The sequence below is a fragment of the Anticarsia gemmatalis genome, chromosome 10 (assembly GCF_050436995.1).
Source record: "Anticarsia gemmatalis isolate Benzon Research Colony breed Stoneville strain chromosome 10, ilAntGemm2 primary, whole genome shotgun sequence".
Taxonomy (NCBI): Eukaryota; Metazoa; Arthropoda; class Insecta; order Lepidoptera; family Erebidae; genus Anticarsia; species Anticarsia gemmatalis.
In genome coordinates this window covers 10,068,167-10,087,712 of record NC_134754.1, presented here as the reverse complement: position 1 = coordinate 10,087,712, position 19,546 = coordinate 10,068,167, and the positions used below count along the sequence as shown (strand labels likewise).

General features: G+C 32.3%; 1 protein-coding gene across 3 annotated transcripts in view; it reads right to left on the bottom strand.

The window, feature by feature from the left end:
• Dh31 (diuretic hormone class 2) overlaps nucleotides 1-19,546 on the bottom strand; it is a 68,833-nt gene that overhangs the window by 5,049 nt on the left and 44,238 nt on the right. Inside the window, exon 1 of one of the 3 annotated variants that reach the window (XM_076119030.1) lies at nucleotides 1,875-1,924. The exons of the other annotated variants lie outside the window; for them this stretch is intronic. The gene's annotated coding sequence lies outside the window, so the exon portion shown is untranslated. Of the gene's footprint in view, nucleotides 1-1,874; nucleotides 1,925-19,546 lie in introns of those variants that run through there. 3 annotated transcript variants of the gene reach the window in all.

The window sequence follows — 19,546 nt, the reverse complement described above, 5'->3', positions numbered from 1 at the left end:
AGGCAGAGCTGTATAAAATACACTCACATTTCGCCATTTAATGTGTTTGTTCTCATAAGGGTCTATTGCCATATACCGGACACGATTTCAAACTTTGGACTACTATTAGAATGACCTAATATAAATGAGAACAGCGCATTGCCCGGCTTCCGAAGCAAAACCGAGAGCTAGAAATCAGTTGAAATACACCCGACGGATCCTGCCATAGTAGCTGTTATTATCATTCACATTAACGCAAAGCGTTATATAAATCCTTACAAACAGTTTTATTGTGTTCTGAACACCTTTCAATAGTTACGACTATAATACTTTTATAAGAAAGCGTATAAAAGATTGTTGCAACCGTTAATGGGTTTCGGTTCCACCTACATTTCAAAGTGCGGCTTACAATCGGATTTGTGCAGTGGGTGTCTTTGCGGTACGATGCTGTAAGCTATGTGTAGGTCAGATGGAGAATAAAGATAGAAGACTAAAGCATTTTCTTGGTTTTTCGAAAGATAAATTATAGACTGTGGATTTTTTCGTGCCGTTGAGGTGTTGAATATTATAACTTATTAGTATTCAGAAGGTCTATGAGAAGATGTTATATGTGATGGAAATTATTCGTTTTCGAAATATTTTGACAACTGGAAACTGAACTCTAATACTTACTTAAATGCTATTTCTAATAATGTGTGTCTTGAAGTTGATTTCGAAATAACTACCTGTTAAAATTTAGTTCAAAATTTAAATTCTATATTAGATTTTATCGATCTTCATAGTTTTGGATTAGTAAATCAATCACTTGGTTTCAGAAAATAATGAACTTACTGCACTCTATACGTAGAGATAGTATCTACATCACTTGAGGCGTACAAATGCAAGAGGAGTTGTAAATATTTACAAATAACGTAACCATTTTAACTTTTAATGAATTCAACATTGTAGAAAAAACTACGCAATACGCAGGGAAGCTGTCGACCCTGTTTTATATTTCACTCGATTTCTAAGAAACTTTCACACTAATTGGTCTTTGAAAGTTAACACTTGGGATTTAAGTTATTATGTAATTAAGGACTTTTTTAAAAGATGACTTTTTTGATGTAATAGAATTAGAAAGCAACAAAAAAATTTAGTAACGAAAATTTTGTATAATTTGACGAAAACCCGGTAACAAGTGTAGAAAACGACCAATATAATAGTTTAAAGGAAAACTTTCGTTTAGTAAAAGATAAACACAGAAAAATATACTATAATAAAGTCTTACCAGGGCACTTAATATTTCATTAGATGTAGAAATTTCAATGAACAATTAGCCAAATATGTGAACAATTACACATACTAAAACTAGAGACACAATTTCAAAATTGAATCTTCATTGGATTTACATTCATTAGATTGTGCGACACAATTTCCTAATTGACTCACACTGCTTTAATGTGATGTAGTCGTGTTATTATGTATGGATAAGTTCGTTTTAGGGGAGGAAATATTGCTTGCAGTAAATCTTGGAAACTTTTCACATATTGAAACACAGAGATTTTTAACAAGTTGTGGCCGTACGAAAATATAGCAACGATTAGATACTAATAGGTCTGTAAACCCGTGAAATACAACATAAGAAAATCAATGAAAAATATTCTACATTCCCAACCCGCACTTGGCCAGCGTGGTGGACTCACTCCTAACCCTCATGGAGGGAAGGGAGGAGACCCTTGCTCGGCAGGGTTAAATTATTATTATTTATTTCTTCTACATAAAATTGATGACATTTTTAAAAGATAATGGAAGCAAATTTAATTTTTAATAACACAATGATATAGTTACTTGAAGATCAAATAGCACAATTACCCTTTGCTAATAAGGAAAAAAAAACTTCAAAAAAAGTCACTCACGCGTCCACAGTCTCCCTGTAATCCGACCGAAAATTCGTTACTAAACACGTAAGCTGCAACTTATAACCGGTTACTAACGTTAATCTCTTATCCTGACATTATCAAGTGTATTCGTTCAACCGATATGTTTACAAAGCCCTCTGGCCGCAGTAATTAGATGATTCGATTACATACGTGTAACATGTTACAGATTCGTCCAATTGACACTGTTGAGTAGTTTTTCAAGTTTCACCTACGTTATTGTGGGTTCATTCATATTTTCCATCAATCAAAGCTAGCAGGACATTGAAAAGATTAGCACAGTACATAAATGCCTCGAGTAAACATGTCAGAATTCCTGTAGGTGGAATAAAACTAGAAGTTGTTCATAGTTAGGCCAAAAAAGAAGTCGATTAGACGTCAACACTTCGGCAAATTTGGGTAATGTTTTATTTTTTTCAACTATGTAAAAAAATTACAAAGAATTTTACCTTATATAAGCCTTACGTAATTCACTTAATTTTTAAAAGGATCATCATAACACTTTTCCTTAAGATAATTAAAAACATTTTGATAACTTCCTCTTCAGGTTTCCGCTTGCTTAGTTTGCAATAATGACAAAGAAATTTATCTTAAAGAAAAATGCTTAATTGAAGGAAGATCGATCGTTATAATGAACCAAGTTGTCAATGCACTCGTGTCTGTTACTTCACCGTTTGCAATTTTTCAATTTAATGATAAATCTAGGAATATTTTTTAATTTTTTTTCCAGTAACCAACTTTTTATTTCCAGTAAGAATATAATACAATGATCTCAATAATTGTGTCATAACTCAGGTAACTGGATTCTGGAGTTCCGATAAGCCGTCGCTCCATGTAAAATACTGGCTGACTGATTTCAATAATTAAAGTTATTTACAAATACTTAAGTATGTAAAATAAAAAAAAAAACAAATATCTGTATTGATAAGTTTACGAAGTGTCGTAGAATTCAAGTATATATTTTCTTCAAGAATTCGTTTATGTCGTTCTTTACCTACATATTATTGTGTTCTATGTATTGAATGAGGACTCTATTTTCGTTTTGATTTCTCCAACAAAGTTTCGTAACAATCTTATTTTTCAGAAAGTTTTGTATCGTAGAAGAAGTATTTTCGACGCTTTGATAGATCGGTCTATTTATGTAGATAGGTATATTTAAATACTCGTGTAAAACGATAAAAGTTGATCCTACTGTATGTGGAGCGAAAATATTCCACTTTTGGAATGCTATTACAGATCTTTATTTATTAAAACTTATATACTTAGCTGACACAGTTTCTAAAATCATAACAATCTAAGCAAAAGTTGATTTTAGAAATATTATCTAATTTGTGACGAAATTGTTTTCCTATTAAGTTAACTGCCGGTTTTAAAGGTCTACGTAATTAGGTGGTGGATATTCTATCATCAAATTCTTAATAGATTTAAGTAAAGCTTTCGACTTCATACATCATACCTGTTTAACGTTAGTATAATAATATTTTTGTAGTAAGGCGTGTTTTAACGATCTATGATTTTGAAGCTTTAAAGTTACCATTTAATGCTGTAAAGATTGAAAAGAAAAAACACCAAAATAAAACAATATCAGTAGTTTATTTACAAAACTAACTGGAACACTCTTTGTAACGGTTATAGCTATGTCAGCAATAGCCCGGAGCAACAACGACTAGAATCGTCGCTCGTTAGCCGTGAGCCTTTCCTGTATATTGTCATGTGCCGTGGCTTCATTTGCACCTTTGTGAGCACACGTGTCGTTTTGCAAAAGTTTTGTTCTAAAAGATCAAAGGGCTTGGACAAACATGTTGTTTTTTATCGAAAGGAAGTCGAAGTTCGCTATCGTTGGAGACGAATTGCTTTTCATTAAAGAATCAAAATATCGTCTATGAAACTGGAACTAAAGAATCGGTTTTGAATTTTTCTTACCGTTACTTCGCTACAAATTCTTACATTGTGTACCAACTTAGCATAAGGGTGGCTATTGACCACGTGGTTTAGCGAAGCTTATTTCAGTCCCATACATTTTTTTGAACTACAACATCGTTTTAAAATTGTTACTTTGTCTAAGGCCCCGGTTGTTTTTTGTTTATTTTTGTTCAATGTAGGTATCTATGTTATGCAGGTTGTAATTTTGAAGTGTTTAAAGTGTGAACATGTGTTGTTTTAGATAAGGCGTTCGATGGTTTCCGCGTTACTTGAATGTTTATGTCATTTTGTCCTATCAAGTAATTCTAGTCCAACTCTTAGAACGATATTAGTTTCAAAAATGATTTGTAAACTTTTAGAAATGATTTTTCTAAGTGGCTTCAAAAATATTTAAAAAATCAATCAGACTCATTATATTCTATGTGATTTATTAAAATGTAATTTTAATTGTAGATTATTAGTATTCCACCAAGTAGTCAACGTTATAAAATGAAATTAATCAACAAGAAAATATAAACGTATATCCAAAAGCTATTCATAGAAAATCACAACACATGATTTATACCAAGAAAAATCGTACCTATCTCGCAGGGATCTTTTCAAAGAAGAGTGTCACTTTTCAAAGTTCTATGATAACCTCCTTTGTGTTAGTCAGTCGCTTTGAGCCGTACACGTACCATTCAAGGTGTTCACGGTAATTCGCCCTAAATAATTGTTATTTCGAGTTAAATACGTTTTCATTTTGTTAATTTAGCTTTGTTAAATTCGTGTTTTATGTATTTCAGTAGCGCGATTCTGTTCAATCGGTACTGTCGAGTATCAAAAGTTTGACCTCTAGAATGTACTGCCAAAATAATTCCTACGACGCCCGTCAGAGGCGCTGATCAGATTTTCATACAAAATTTCTCGATGACAAGTAGGTTGTCGGTAGTCGATAGTAAGAGAATCGAGCTACTGTTTAAAGTTATTCTGACGAACGAATATTTGTGAAGTTTGTTCATGAACGTGACTGCACATAATGTTTGCGACGTATTCAATTTTTATTTCAGTCAGCCATTTTGATTTTGACCTAGAATTTTACTGTTATTATACCGGTTTTATTTCATTTATTTATTTAGTCACTAAGTAATCCGTAGAAAAACAGATATCTTTATATGAAATAGGTACTTAGCTCTTATGAATTTGAATTTAAATAAAATCCATTACACTAGTTCAATCTTAAATAGTCCTTGTACATTTTCTTTCTTGAGCATCGGTATCATTAAATTGTATTTATAGAAACACGTTTCCATCCAAACCAATTATCTGCTGATCGAATCTTTTCTCTCTCTTACTAAAATTTTCATCAGTATTAACCCTCACGTGCTCTCACGTCATTTATGTTATAACAATTTCCCTTAGTTTATTGTTTTTCAATCACAAACAACTGTTGTACGAGTTACTTCCGCAATTAATCTAAGTATTGTTCGCCACTCGCTTTAGAGATGTTATGAAATATTCGGTTCAAATTAATTACGGCTACTGAATCCCTTAGGAATGTCGACTTAATAGACGATTATAGTTACATAATGTTCATAGTTAAATTTAGCTTGAAGTAATAATGTTCCAAATCTCAAAACTTTCGTGACATTCTTGGTTAATTTGTTAAAGTACTGCTTTATTCGAAAAAGGATTAAGTCCGTGATAATTGCATCAGTAAACTGTCTTTCTACTTACGAGCTAAGTACAATCGGGTGCCTAATTCCTTAGGTTTTCTCTCATTCTCTACTCATTTGAAAATTGCTTAATAACTCGTAAGTTGTAGGTCCTGTATGATAAGATGTAAGGATGTGAATGAGGCAAAGGAAGTTTGTAAGGATCGTATCAAGGGGTTTTTCTCTGCCTACCCCTACGGCAATAAGGAGTGATACTTTGTATGTATGCATACAATTTAAAAATGATATCGAACAAAATTGTTTTTATGAATACGAAAAGACTAATACGTATTTCGTTGTTTTCAATCCAATTATCTCAATAATCTTCCGCTTCTTTGAAAACAACGATAACTCATTGTTATTCAAGTGAAATAAAAACATATTCAGTAGAAGCCATTATCCAGTTATATTCTACTGTAATGTTTCATATTTCAATAGTTTTATAGTAAACAATGGGAAGCGAAATGCTAATTGGATAACATATTAATTCATAATTAGTCTTTTTTTAGGATTCCTTACTCAAAGGCCTAACGGGAGCATATTACTGAAACTTTGCCGTCTGTTTGTCACCAGGTTTTACTTCAACTCATGAACCGTGATATTTGGACTGTTGATATTTTCACAGATATTTCTGCTGCCGCTAAAACAATTAATTCTAAGAGAAGAATAAAATAAATATTTAGTGAAGCTCCCATATAACAAACGTGAATTTTGTCTATCTTTAGTACGATATTGTTAAAGGCAACAGCTATCCACAATTTTAATTATAAGTATAAATATGGATAGCACGGATCCCTGTATACGCAAGTCTGAGACGCACTTGTCCGTTTTTTTATTTATAAAATAAAAATGGAAGCAAATTAAAACTCGTACGGAATTAAATTTCAAAAGTCCACTGTTAACTTGTTGATTATGATTTATAGAGGGAAACTTTTGTTTGTAATTAACTTTGTAGAATTTAATTTTGATGCTAGTGCTAATTTACGAGGCGAGGAAAATAGATTTTAAAGTTTCTGAAAACTTTGAGTTTATTATTTTCGGATTGAACACTTGTATTTGGATTTTTGACACTGTTGTTGCCATATATATTTTAGCGAAAACTAACGTGTAGGTAGCAAATACCAATTAAAGATTTTTCAATATTTGTAGCTTTGCATAAGAAGATGTGTATTAAACAAAACCTTCATTGAGTTATCCTCCAGTTATTACGGATTTTCAAAACTATCGCGTCTTTTTCATAGGCTTGTTATAGTTTAAATGCTTAAAGATATCGCTTTTAAGTGACATTGGGTTTAATTATTTTCCATATAAAAATATCGATACCGACTAGTTAGGGATTTTAATCTAAAAAAAGTTGCTTGATTCCCTGATACCTATACATATTTTTGTACTTATTTGTATAGATAAGATTCTTACGTACGTACAGTCCTTAATTGACCAAGCTCTCCCAAACCGGACATTCGAAACGTGCAAAATGATGAAAACGGCCGCAGAAGTTATTCATAAAATTTTCTATAACCAAGTGCTTGACGTCATAAATCCTGTAATGTCTGTTTTATTTCATTCCGAGAACATTTGAGTGTGTAATGAATCCTTTAATATTGTTGTTTACGATCCTACGTGAAACGCGTTCGGTTCTGCACAAAATTTGTTAACGTACTTTTTAATTGCATTTTTTGGGTACAATTGTTTTCAAATCCGTGTTGTTTTGGTCCCTTGTGTAGTGTTACTTGTTACAAAATTGAGTTTGTTTTCAATCTGCAACCGAAAGCATATGTTTTTTTTACTTTGATATAAGATACTGTTTCGTTCATCGGGTTGCTCGCGGTGTTTTCTCTATAAATCTACAAGTTATCTGATATTGAAAAACAATTTATGTTCTCGGCATCCTTTTAGCAAAAACTGTTTATAATAATCCAATATTTCATGTACTTGTTGCTGATTTCAGTCTAAACTTTAAGGATAATGGAAGTTTGATTAATTGTGACATTCAAATTGATTAATAGATCTCTATAGCGCAATCGGTAGTAAGGATGAGATCACGTGTTCGATTCCCGGTTCGGGCAAAGTACTATTGGTCTTTTTTTAAATTTATATTCGAATTATTCTTAACAGTAGCCCAGATTTTAGTAACGTGTCCGGTAAATAGCAAGACACTGCCCTCTATATTATGGGACTGGCATTGCCAATGGTGTGAATTTCATACACCTCAGCCCTAAACCTTCGGGTATAACAAGCATGATATTATGTATATACCTTATCAGAAACTTTACACCGTAACGTAGTGTTAGTTGTAACATTAGAGGTTACAAAAGATATAAATATCGATTTGTTCGAAAGCCGTAACGAGATAACACGACATGATTTGTGTTGGGATATCTTTTATACGGATTTCGACAAATTGGGCGCCGGTGAAGAGGTCCTTTTGCAGACTTCGAGATTTAATTTATCGTAGTTTTTGTTCGAAAACAATTATTCAGTCGTAAATAATGTGACTGGGATTCTATTGATCTGTGAATTCGAATAAGGCATTAATCAAAATGAGGCATGAACAAAATTGTAATCACAGAAAAATCGATTACAATTACTCTAGACATTATTAGCACTTTTCATACTAAATGTCACAAAAGCTTAGATTAGGATAGTGTTTTGTCGGTAGAAAATTAGCACATTTTCTAGATTTTCTCAACATCTTTATCTAAATGTATAAAACTCAAAGGCGACTAAATGACTGATTGACATAGTAATTCATCAACGCACAGCTTAAACCACTGGATGGATCGGACTGAAATTTGGCGTGCATGTGGAATTCGGTTATGACGTAGGCATCCGCTAAGAAAGGATTTTGATCAATTCTACCCCCAAAGGGATGAAAGTTTTTATGGAAATTCCGTTCTAAGTCACGAACATCGCAGGCAAAAGCTAGTCTCTTTATTAATTGTTTACTCTTTTAATCTCATTCATTAATTCTCATACATAAGACGTGTCGTATATTGCACTATGAACACAAACACATTGTTCTTCAGACGGCATTGTGAGGTGCAACACAGTTTTATCGCAGTTTATATCTCTTGTCGCGTATAACTTCTTATGAGAGCTTTGATATTCTCGTTCAAGATTGTCGTCTACGTTAATAAAAAATCATGTCTCAATTTATGATTTCAAACAAAATGTTATAAATACATAAATAAGAGTGAGTTTCATGTCTTACTGAAAAGACTCATATTATCTGATTCATAAAGTGACGAAAAATTAATGCAAAGAATACTCTGTAATTGCCAATGAATCTTCTCTGTTGATTAGAAAACCGTTGTTTTACAGAGATAGTGAAACCAACAGTTTATGTTTAAAAAAATGTGCTACTTTTAACATATTTTTCTTTGAGAAAATACTTCATTGGGTTCCTTAGAATTTGCCGACAAATAATGTTAAACATAAAACGATTTGATGAAAATATTAAAATCAAAATAAAAAGATGGGAATGAGCACAGACATTTCTAGCACTGACATAATAGACTTTAAATAAGAAGCTTGTTAAACTGAAACTTAATTACTGTACAAAAGACTACCCTTTTTATATTTATTTAAGGTGCCTAAATAAATTAAAGACCTTAAACATTTTCTGTTGTCCGTTTGACAAGCAAAGCAAGACTTTACAATATAATTATTTTTATATCATTGTTATTAATGTGACTGTCTTCTTCTTATCGTATTAGTAGTCAACCTAGTGTCATAGTTGTTCAAGCCGCTCTTTGACGTGGCTTAACTACTAATATCTTAATTGACAACAACCGGGACCGACTTTTTACGTGCTCTCCGAAGCTCGGAGACGTCCAGTTCAAATACCACTATTCGGTCAGTCATCTATCGAATGATCGCGCCAAGGTTTGCTTAACCCACAGATCGTTTACCGATCGGTGAGCTCAACTGGTTATGGGCGCCACCGTCTATGTAACGTGGTTGGTAGTGATCGCGACCGCGGCGCCTTTTTTGGATTCAATTCCGTTTATTTCTAAGTAATATACTGATAAATTAATCTCTTAATCTGAGAAAATCTCTTAAACTGTATGAAAGTAATATCCTGTTTCTTTGAGATACAAATGTTCGATTACAGTTATGTTATTGTTCAATTACGGAGAAGACAAAAAGGGTTTGTAAACATTTTTAGAATGTACTTTATTATTGAATTTGGTTTTGCATGCATGTATGTTAACATACATTCAAAGGTACTTATTTCTTTTTTAACCATGACTTATTTTATCCAGATTTTGGTATGATAGATTTCACTTTTTCTTGAATTAGAAATGTTTTCAATCATTGGGGTATTTAACCATGTTTACTTATTAGAATTTCAATGAAGTAAATATAGACTTCATGGTCACATGAAGTCTATATTTACTATTGCTTTCATTATTAGTATCACAATCTTTCGCACGAATAACTTTAATGCCACCTTATTCTCCAAGTAATGTGTCACTCCAATTTTTTGGAAGTCAGTTAAAAGCTCTTACTATAAAATATACACCCTCAATATCAAACTACTGTTAAAATAACATTTTGATTTCATATCACCGCACCTTTCGTAGTTCACGTATAGTTTGTTTCCGTTTGTTATTTTCGGTTCCTGGTTAATTAATGAACGGTATATCGTGATGAAATGAAATCTATACCAGTGGAACGATAAAGGTCAGAAACATAGTAAATGTCAGAGTAAATTGGTGATATCATACACAAAATATAGATGTTCAGGAAATATAACCATGGCAAGAGGAGATTCATTGATGAGTGTATTAAGACTAGCTTGTGACAATTCTGCCCTGGATTTTCCTAGATTTTTTGTCTCACCATTTCTTTTAATAAGCATAAGCAATATTAACATATGTTTGGTAAAGACAAAGAGCACTAACAATTTACGTGATTTTACACTCAAACAAAATGTAATTCGAAAACATTGGTTATATAGTGACCTTAATATTACCGTTAAGATAAACTAAAAAAAAAAGTAAAGCCGGTAAATAGGCTCTTAAATACGATCCAAACTTGAGTTGCTGTACTAAAAACTCTAACCTTTTAGCTCATGCAAATTTGTCTATTCCACAAAACCAAATCGGTTTGAACAACAGATGCCATTCATATTCCAATTTGAAAATGGACCACGTTGCAACAATCTTTGGGAAATTCCCGCGATTTTTCGACCGGACACAATGTAGGCTTCAATTTTCAAGCGGCACTCTATTGACACAGAAAATAGATAGTTTCGCCGCAGCTGCCATCCATTGAAGATTCGATTATAATAGGCTTTTGAAATGTGGGACAGTAAAAAATTCTGTGTGATTTGCACTAGGCTCTGATATTTGAGATTTTATGAAAGCGTATGACGTCATGGTTTTACCTAAAAGCTACGTATCATTTTAAATTCATCGCCTATTCATAAGTCTCGGATAGCCTATCGGATATAAAAGTGAAATCAAACGAAAAGCTTTCCAAGTTTCACCTGATTTCAAACTATATATTCAGAATAAGTGAGACAAATTTTCAGCCATGTTTCATGAAATTGAAATCTACCATTTATTAAGTAGTCACAAATATGTAGTAAATAAATGCTTTAAAATCATAACTTCCAATTGAATATCACGCCGCCTAAAAAAACATAATTTCTGCAGCGTTACAAAAAAAAATATCCAATTCAAAATTGGACCACCAATTTTTCGCGCCAGTTTTAGGATTACCTACATAAGTCGAAACATCAAATAGTGGTCCAATAACAGCGCGTCGGATGTGATGGATGAGTTCCGTACATATTTGTGTAATGTCTGACTGATTACGTGTGTGAACTTTGTTATTGCTCAATGTTTTGTTCTGCCGAATGGATTATTTTTCTCACTTGTTTGACGATTGATTGGCTGGTTTTTGTTAGATTTATAAATTGATTTTGAAAGGATACGGTAATTGATATTGATGATAGTTGTTCAAAAAGCGGATTGATAAAATATTTGAAAACTTTTGTCGTTTTGAAATATTATTTTATTGTGACCAACAGCCTGATTTTAATAGATACCAACGACAACCGACCAATTTGTATAAAATCTTAATCAGCGCCCCAAGCGAGTGTCGTGGGAACTTATTTGTAGTACATTTTAAATGTCGTCGATACTCGATAGTTACAAATTTCTAAATTCATGCTTTTGAGTTCTGGGAGATGAATAATAAAAGTCTTATTTATGAAAATTACGAATGCTTGTATGAGAATAAAATATGTCAATCTTATTTATTGAACAAAGAACAAAAGCTAAAATAGCTCGACTTGGAACTAAAAATAACGAACACAGCCAGCCATTTTCCACAATGCTATTAGAATACTTAAGTTAAAAGGCAACAATTAATGGTAACAGATGCCGAGCACGTTTTAACAATGTTGACAGCCTTAGAGGCCACAGCTAATTATCTAAAGAAATACACAATTAAGAAAAAGTAAGAATACTTTTTGTAAAACGGTTTTTTTAAACTGGTAATTCTGGTAACGAAGTTTTAAACAAAGACGCTTTTATGTTGTTGAAGAACAAATGTGTTAATGCTAAAACGTTTCCTGGGAAAAAATAAACATAATGTGAAACACATTGAAAGTAAAACCAGAAAATGTAATATTTTTTAATCCGTTACTATGACACTGGTGGGTAAGAGTTCCTCCCCATCAAAGGAGGGCTTAGACTTTTAATTCACCACGCTGGCCAAGTATGGGGTTCTTCACATGCCCTCAAGAAAATGTAAATGTGTTAAACAACTTTTAGGCATGCAAGGTTTCACCACAATGTTTTTCTTCACCGTTAAATCAATGCAAATAATGTTAAAAATTAACAAGGAAAAAATATCTGAAAAATGCCTATAAAATGAGGCATCTGTAGTTTTAACTGCTGATAAATTATAGGTACCAAAATTCTCTGAAAGGGAAGCTATAAAGATTTCTATCATTCAAAATATTGGCATTGAAAATTCGAATCGTAAAACAGTATTTCAAAGAAAAAACATTAACGTTCGCTTCAACTTCTTACAATTCTTGAGTATTTAAAGCACCTATAAAATGCTACGGTTCGCTGGTTTCCTTTTAATCGCTATGATGTTAAAGAGAAGTATTTGACCGCCTTTTCATTAGCAAACATTTCTTTCATTATGGTATTGCAGGGAAGTTTAGAAATTTTGTTACGGAGATACGATCTTCAAGATGTTTTATTGTGTTTAAGATTTAATCTTTTTTGTTGGTAAAATTATAGAATGAGGCAAAAACATTTTGATTTTTTGACAGCTCAGTGTAAAAATCGTTTAACCTTTTCAAACTTTTTACCTAAAGCATATCAAATTCCTAGAAACTTTTAATTATTATTTGCGAAAGACTAAAAAGCCTTGCTATATTTTCGGGCTTTTGTAAATAATGTTTAAAATTCTAAAGACATAATATACGAATTCTTTTTTAAGACCAGTTTTAAAGATATCCTTTAAAACAATCACCCGTGACGTTTTATACAAGCCTCTCTGAAAAGTAGTTAGACTATAGTAGAGATGTATTCCCAGAAAAGTTAAGTTGAAACGAAAGAATTTATGTTCAGCAAGATGCATAAATGCATACTATCACGCCTGTCATGCCCGAAATGTGTCTAAAATACCCATGTTTCGCCCCTAACAACGTTAGTCCCATGTAACAGGGGGCGATTCTATTACCATAGCTCAGGCGACCATTGAGAAATATTCTAATATAAATTAGCAAAAACCAACAGTGTTTTTCCCTACTCGTAATCTGAATCGAGACCCTATGATCAGCAGTCGAATATACTTCCGACCAGAGGAAGATATGAGGTCCACTATATAGTAGGCAATAGGCATTGTATAGTCTATATTATTCAAATCCGTTCAACCGTGATGACATGATTGAGTACAAAGTCCATCCATCTAAACTTCCGCGGTTTATACTATGTGCTCATAGGGCTTAGGTTAAATCATAAATGTAGGCTTTGTGGGACTATGCATCAATGTACTAAATTATTCTGTATATGATTCTGTGATATACATACACACTACGATGATGTATTAGTGACGTCAGTTAGGTACTATTGATTTGCTTAATTTTGTATGAAGAGCATAATAAAGAATATTACGAAAATAATTTCCAGCTTTTACATCAGCCGCGGTTCTTAGCCGCCTAAAAACACTATTTATACCAGATTGTGTTCTACAATCAAATACAAAACTTAATTTTAGGAGTCTTTCCGAGGTTTAAAATGCATATTTCTACTGCAAATATTTGAATGAAAACTATTTTTAATCTATTCGTTGCTCCGGCAATTATTCAGCATTGTTCTCTTTGCCTCAAAGGACTGAGATAGACCTGTCCCTAACAACTAGTTTTGCAAATGAAATGAATACCAGTTTCAAGAAAAATATGTGCCAGTATTTTAGAAATGTTTGATGTTAACAGAATTTGATTTTGAGTCTATTGAGAAATACCAATCACTACCTGTATACGGTTAGAAGGTGGAAGAATTTATTTGCTGAAGGAAAATAATTAAAGTCTTAAAATAGTTGGAGAAATAAAGGGCACTTATTAATATTTTTTTTTATTATTGTTTATACTTTTGAATACAAAAGGTAAATAGAATTGTAGAATAAAATAGCTAATGAAACAACCTAAAACAATGCAGCTCCCTGTACAAGCTTATCTAAAAACAAACGGTATTTTTAGTTAAACTGTAGAGCGTTTCTGGTGATAACATTTTTTAAAATGAGTTGATTCTGAAAGCAAAACTGTTGAATTGCGTTTATCAGGAAGTAAAAGGAACGATTTTTATTTTTTTGCGATTTGAACGCCTTGTATATGTAGTCCTAATGTGGGTCGTTTCTGTTTGCATAAAAAGTTTAATTTTAAGTCGCATTCTAAATCGATAGTTACACTAGAATTATATATAACGCCATTATAATATCATGGAAGATAGCAAAAGTTTAGCCGTAACTGGGTGGTGAATGAAATTCAGAGGAGTTATGAAGATAATAACCCACAAGTTAGACGGCAGTTCTAATATAATAAAACGAATTACTTGCGCGATTAGGCTTACTAACTCAATTATAGTATCGGATATGGATAAAGTACATTATGTAATTATTTATTAACCTTTAATATTGTTATGGTTAAGACATATAAATATTTTATTCAGGAAATCTACGATAGGAAAATATTAATATTTTGTAATAAATCGCACTTAAGCCGGTTTTTTTTCGTTTTTGTAAAACACACGACATGCTTTTCTAATTAGTGTTTAGCTACTTTAAAACCTTCTTTACATCTTAAAACCAAAAATATTAATATTTCCCTAACTAGAACCTAAACACGAAAACTGTAACAATACAGAAACGTAAAGATTTTGAATCTACAAGTTATTATTAGTTGTGTACCAACTGTGTCAAAACTTGATCTAATGGTTTATAGTAGAAGAAATCACAAAGATCCCTTTTACTTGACCTCTCTGTAGTTCAAAAGGTTCCAAATAATTCACTTATAGTTCTTTCAATGAGGTTGTAGTTCCGTAACAGTTACAAATAGTATTAGATCGAGGATTGCAGTAACACAAATAAAAGGAAAGAAAGGAAGAAATCGATACTCACCTTATGATAATACTTATAAGTATTTTACGGATAAGATAAACGTTTGAACTATTTGTCCGTATACTAAAAATTTTAACTTTAGGTACTGTTGATTTTGACATTGAAAATGTCTTATAGAAAATAGTTTACGCAATATCCGCTAGGGGCGCTGATCACTTTTTATAGAACGTTTGTTACTAACTAGTCGGTTGTTGATAGTCGAAAGTGGTAGAAAATTGCGACTCTGATTCCAAGAATTCTGGTGTGATTTCAGATTGAAATTATATTCCAGGAAACAAGCATTTTAAATCCAAAACAAAAGTACTCTCAAACGAATTGCAGGCATGCGACTATAAAATAAATGGACTGTAAACTATGAAAAAAGACATATAAAAATATATCTATAGCACTAGTAATACAGATTTTTGTAACTGAATTCTTATCGAAATTCTCATAATAAAGAATTTAACGTTATGAAAACGAAAACGAATACCTAGTTTGTACCGAAATATTAATGCGGTAAGTGCTCCTTTATCTAAATTTGCCCGAGAAGCTTGACGTTCCGGGGGTCTAAAGGAATATCTACCATTACTGCCATTCCTTTACAGTCCGACAACTTACTAGAAAGCCTTGACTTTCACTATTTATTTATCAATTCGTCCCGTTTTCACCTACTGTTGAGTATAGGCCTCATCCTCAATACGCCACCAGAGACGGCCCTGCGCTTGTCTCATGTATTGCAGCCTTACACATTTGACAATGTATGGATTTATCTACATTGTAGTTAATAATTATGTGTTGTTCCAAAGCAAATGAGCTGTATAAGACCGGCCATCGCCACCTGTTTATGTCAGTTGGAGACTAATGCTCCAAATTCTTATTTATGTATACCTCCACCAGCCTCGTACCTTATGTACAGGACTCTCTATTAAGTTGTCGAACTAAAGGCAACACAACTATAGAACAAAACTTGGCCGTTTGTCCCCAACTTTCGACTAAGTCTGGAACGTTATAACTTTTAAACGGAAACGTATTATAACGATTGAATGTTGAATAAATATTGAAATATATTTATAGCCGCAATATTCTTTAGTAGGTTTGGTCAACGTTGGCTCAAATTACAAAATCTAGGCTTTGAAACAAACTATTCTTTAAGGCATATTACGTCGGTACTTTTGTTTTAAAATTGTTTTTTATTTGAATGTTTTGTACGAATTGCTTTTCTACAATGTTTGTTAACTAGACTGACTAGACTAAGATGTCAATTTTTGTTCTATATTTTATCAATGGCCGTTGTCGATTTTTTCCACTAATGTAAAAGTGTTTTATAAGTTATTCGTCAAATATTTTTTAGACCCATAGTAAAATGTCAATATATTAATGCCTGTGTCAACGTGTCACGTCTAGAAGTGCTCATAATTTTTCGTAACATTAATGAGCATTTCCCAGAAATATAAAATAAAAACTGTTTTTTGATAGCGATTACAATGCTAATGTTTCAAAACTGACAAAAAGTTTTCCAGTCTTGTCAAATTGAATCTATGTTTAGTCAAACAGTTAGACAAGGACGTAGATTGATTGCCTAATCACATTTAGATATAACTTTGTAAATTCTCGTCGGATGTGACAATAACTGGAACTGGAATAAATTTTACTTTAAGCGGTTATTAATTTGGAAATGGTCTGTACAAAAATAATTTATGTCTGCCTAGCTTGAATTTTGTAGCACGAATTCCTATACTTGGTGCCAGAGTGTAGTTTTCGTATACAGTGATTAATGAAATATCTTCAAACTTTCAGAGGTGCTGAATCATTTTTAATTGCTGTCGATTATCCTTTACAGAATTGCGTATGGAAATCGTGATAAAATCCGCCCAAAATGATGTGTTTTTACTTGGATGTGCATATTCATATGTAATTAATAATTGCGATTTAAGGGGGTTATTCACTAACTCTGCACAAGAGACTGGACACACGTGTGTCCAGTTTGTGAAATTCAAAATTGGTACTACTAATTATTTCGTTGTGTGGTGTCCACAAGGTGAAATTTAAATTAAAAGAATTTTATGTTTTCGTCAACGACGTGTGTCCACACACGGTCGTATTTTACACGAATTCTTGACAAAGTACAGCACTTAGAATTGAGTGACGTTTGAGCATGACCATGAGTACTCTCAAAAGCAACTGCTAGCATTGTCGGTTACACAATAGTAATCTTGTTAGCTCCCTAACCTCAAAGGCTTGTATCGTGAGTGGTTTACGTAGTTAATGCAATGAGTGAGAATTGATCTCAAGACCTGGCTCAATTCCGATGTCATAGCCATTCGGCTATCATTCCTAGAACCAACAACTTAGTGGCCTTGTATACTAGGTTTGTATTAAAGGTATACAATTCATAATTTAGCATTGTTGTCTGTATGGTACTGCTACTTTCTTTTGGAGTATAAACTGCTCTTTAAAATGATGAATAGCAGCCGCCCGTGATTTCGTTCGCATGGTCTTTAGTTATCAGATTCACTCTTATTAGTAACACCGAGATTTTATTTTGCCAGTCTTCCTGAATAAGTAGACTATTCAGCAAAAAATAGTCTTTTTTATCGAAGCAGTACTTTCTGAGATTAGCATCTATACCTACACAAACAAACTCTTCAGCTTTATTTTATTTCAAAAGATAATCTACATAAACCGTGCAAGCTAAACCTCTCTACTAAATTGTGCATTGTCTTTTCGTATATTCAAGTAAGTTTTCAAATATATTTAATAGATTCTCTCAAATTAAAAACTTACCTTTTACTACAGTAACTAAGAAGTTCAAAATTAGCTGTGTCTTAATTGCCTTTGTTTAGTTTTAAGCTCGACCGTCTTAAATACACTGTTATATATTAGCTGAGCATAAGTTCACGCTGTACCTTAAACTTAAGCCATAAAATTTCAACTAAAATATGTTCGGAGAACGAAATTAAACAACTACAAACTACTTACACTAAGATAGAGTGAGATAGCGTACTGGGAGTAAAAGAGACAACAAAAGTCTAAATGGTAGAACAATAATAATATAACGTTTTACCACATCCTTTGATAGTTTTTCTTTGACTAAATAATACTAAATATATTTTGACTAATTGTTGTTGCAAAAAAGTCAGAAAATAAAAGCTTTAGGTTTCGAACAGTATCATATTCCATACTATTCTTAATTTTTCAGGCGCAAAAAATATGTTCAGGTGGCCTAAATACATATATTTATTAGGATCTATAGAGATATGTATTAAAGAGTACAAAATTATCTGCATGTTACTGATTTCTTATTGACTGGATAGTTAATCAGTGCTGAAACTTCAGGCAAACCTATGTGAAAATATCATGAAACTTCAATGGAATATTAATAATGAGTCATGCAACGCAAAGGCATCAATCACATTTAATTTTATACTGGAAAAAAGGTAAATTTAAAAAGTGTTGTACGGAGTTCGTGTATTGTTATTTAATTTATTAATACATACATTAATTTACACTATTAATAGTAAATTAATGTTAATTTTGTGGTAATTCACCACACTACGTGCTGATGAAGTGTTGTGCGGTTCTGTTTAAAACGTTTATTTTAATACTATTATAGACTGTAAATGAGAAAATATGATTACGAATTTTGGATAGTCTTCGATCAAAACAGAATTTAAAAGCCATCTATTTCATGTCCACAGATGTAGGGCGTATAGTTATTTAACCTTTACAGAAAATATGAACAAATTATACACTTGCACCTTATGATATTTGTTCGTCATCAGTGAATGTAAACAGTAAGAGCTTTTTGAGAGCTTGGTACCTTGCCTTAAAAAAAATATGTATATCAATATATTCCAACTGCAATTCCTCTCAAAATTTTTCTGAAATTATTCCGTCTTTACACTTGTTTCGTTCTCATCAATTCTTTTGCGAACACACAGGTGCAAAAAAATTAAACGTTTCCCAAAAGAATTAAAGAAGATAACTTTGGGAAAGTTAACAACTTAAATATTACTTCGACTGTTCTACGTCCTGTGCCGCGTTTGAATCGACCAGTAACTTGCAATTGAATCAAAACTTGCCGGGAAGTAATCATTCGAGTTATTCCAATAAAGAATTTCGGTACGTGGATTTTTTTTTTCGAATGTATAATGCTTTCAGAATTATTGAGGTTTTTGCCGAAAGGTTAAGAGCATGTCAGAAAATGTATTTCTGAGATGCAACTAGCTCTTTGCTAGATTATGTTTACCTTAACCCTAAAATAATGTCAAAAAATATTACTTTACTAATACACAACCACGAGGGAAAGAAAAGTATTTTCGAAATGGTTTCGTGTTTACGTTTTTAATAGATTAAACGAAGCACTGTCTTGCTTATTTTTTCCATACAATTTAAACGAGGCAT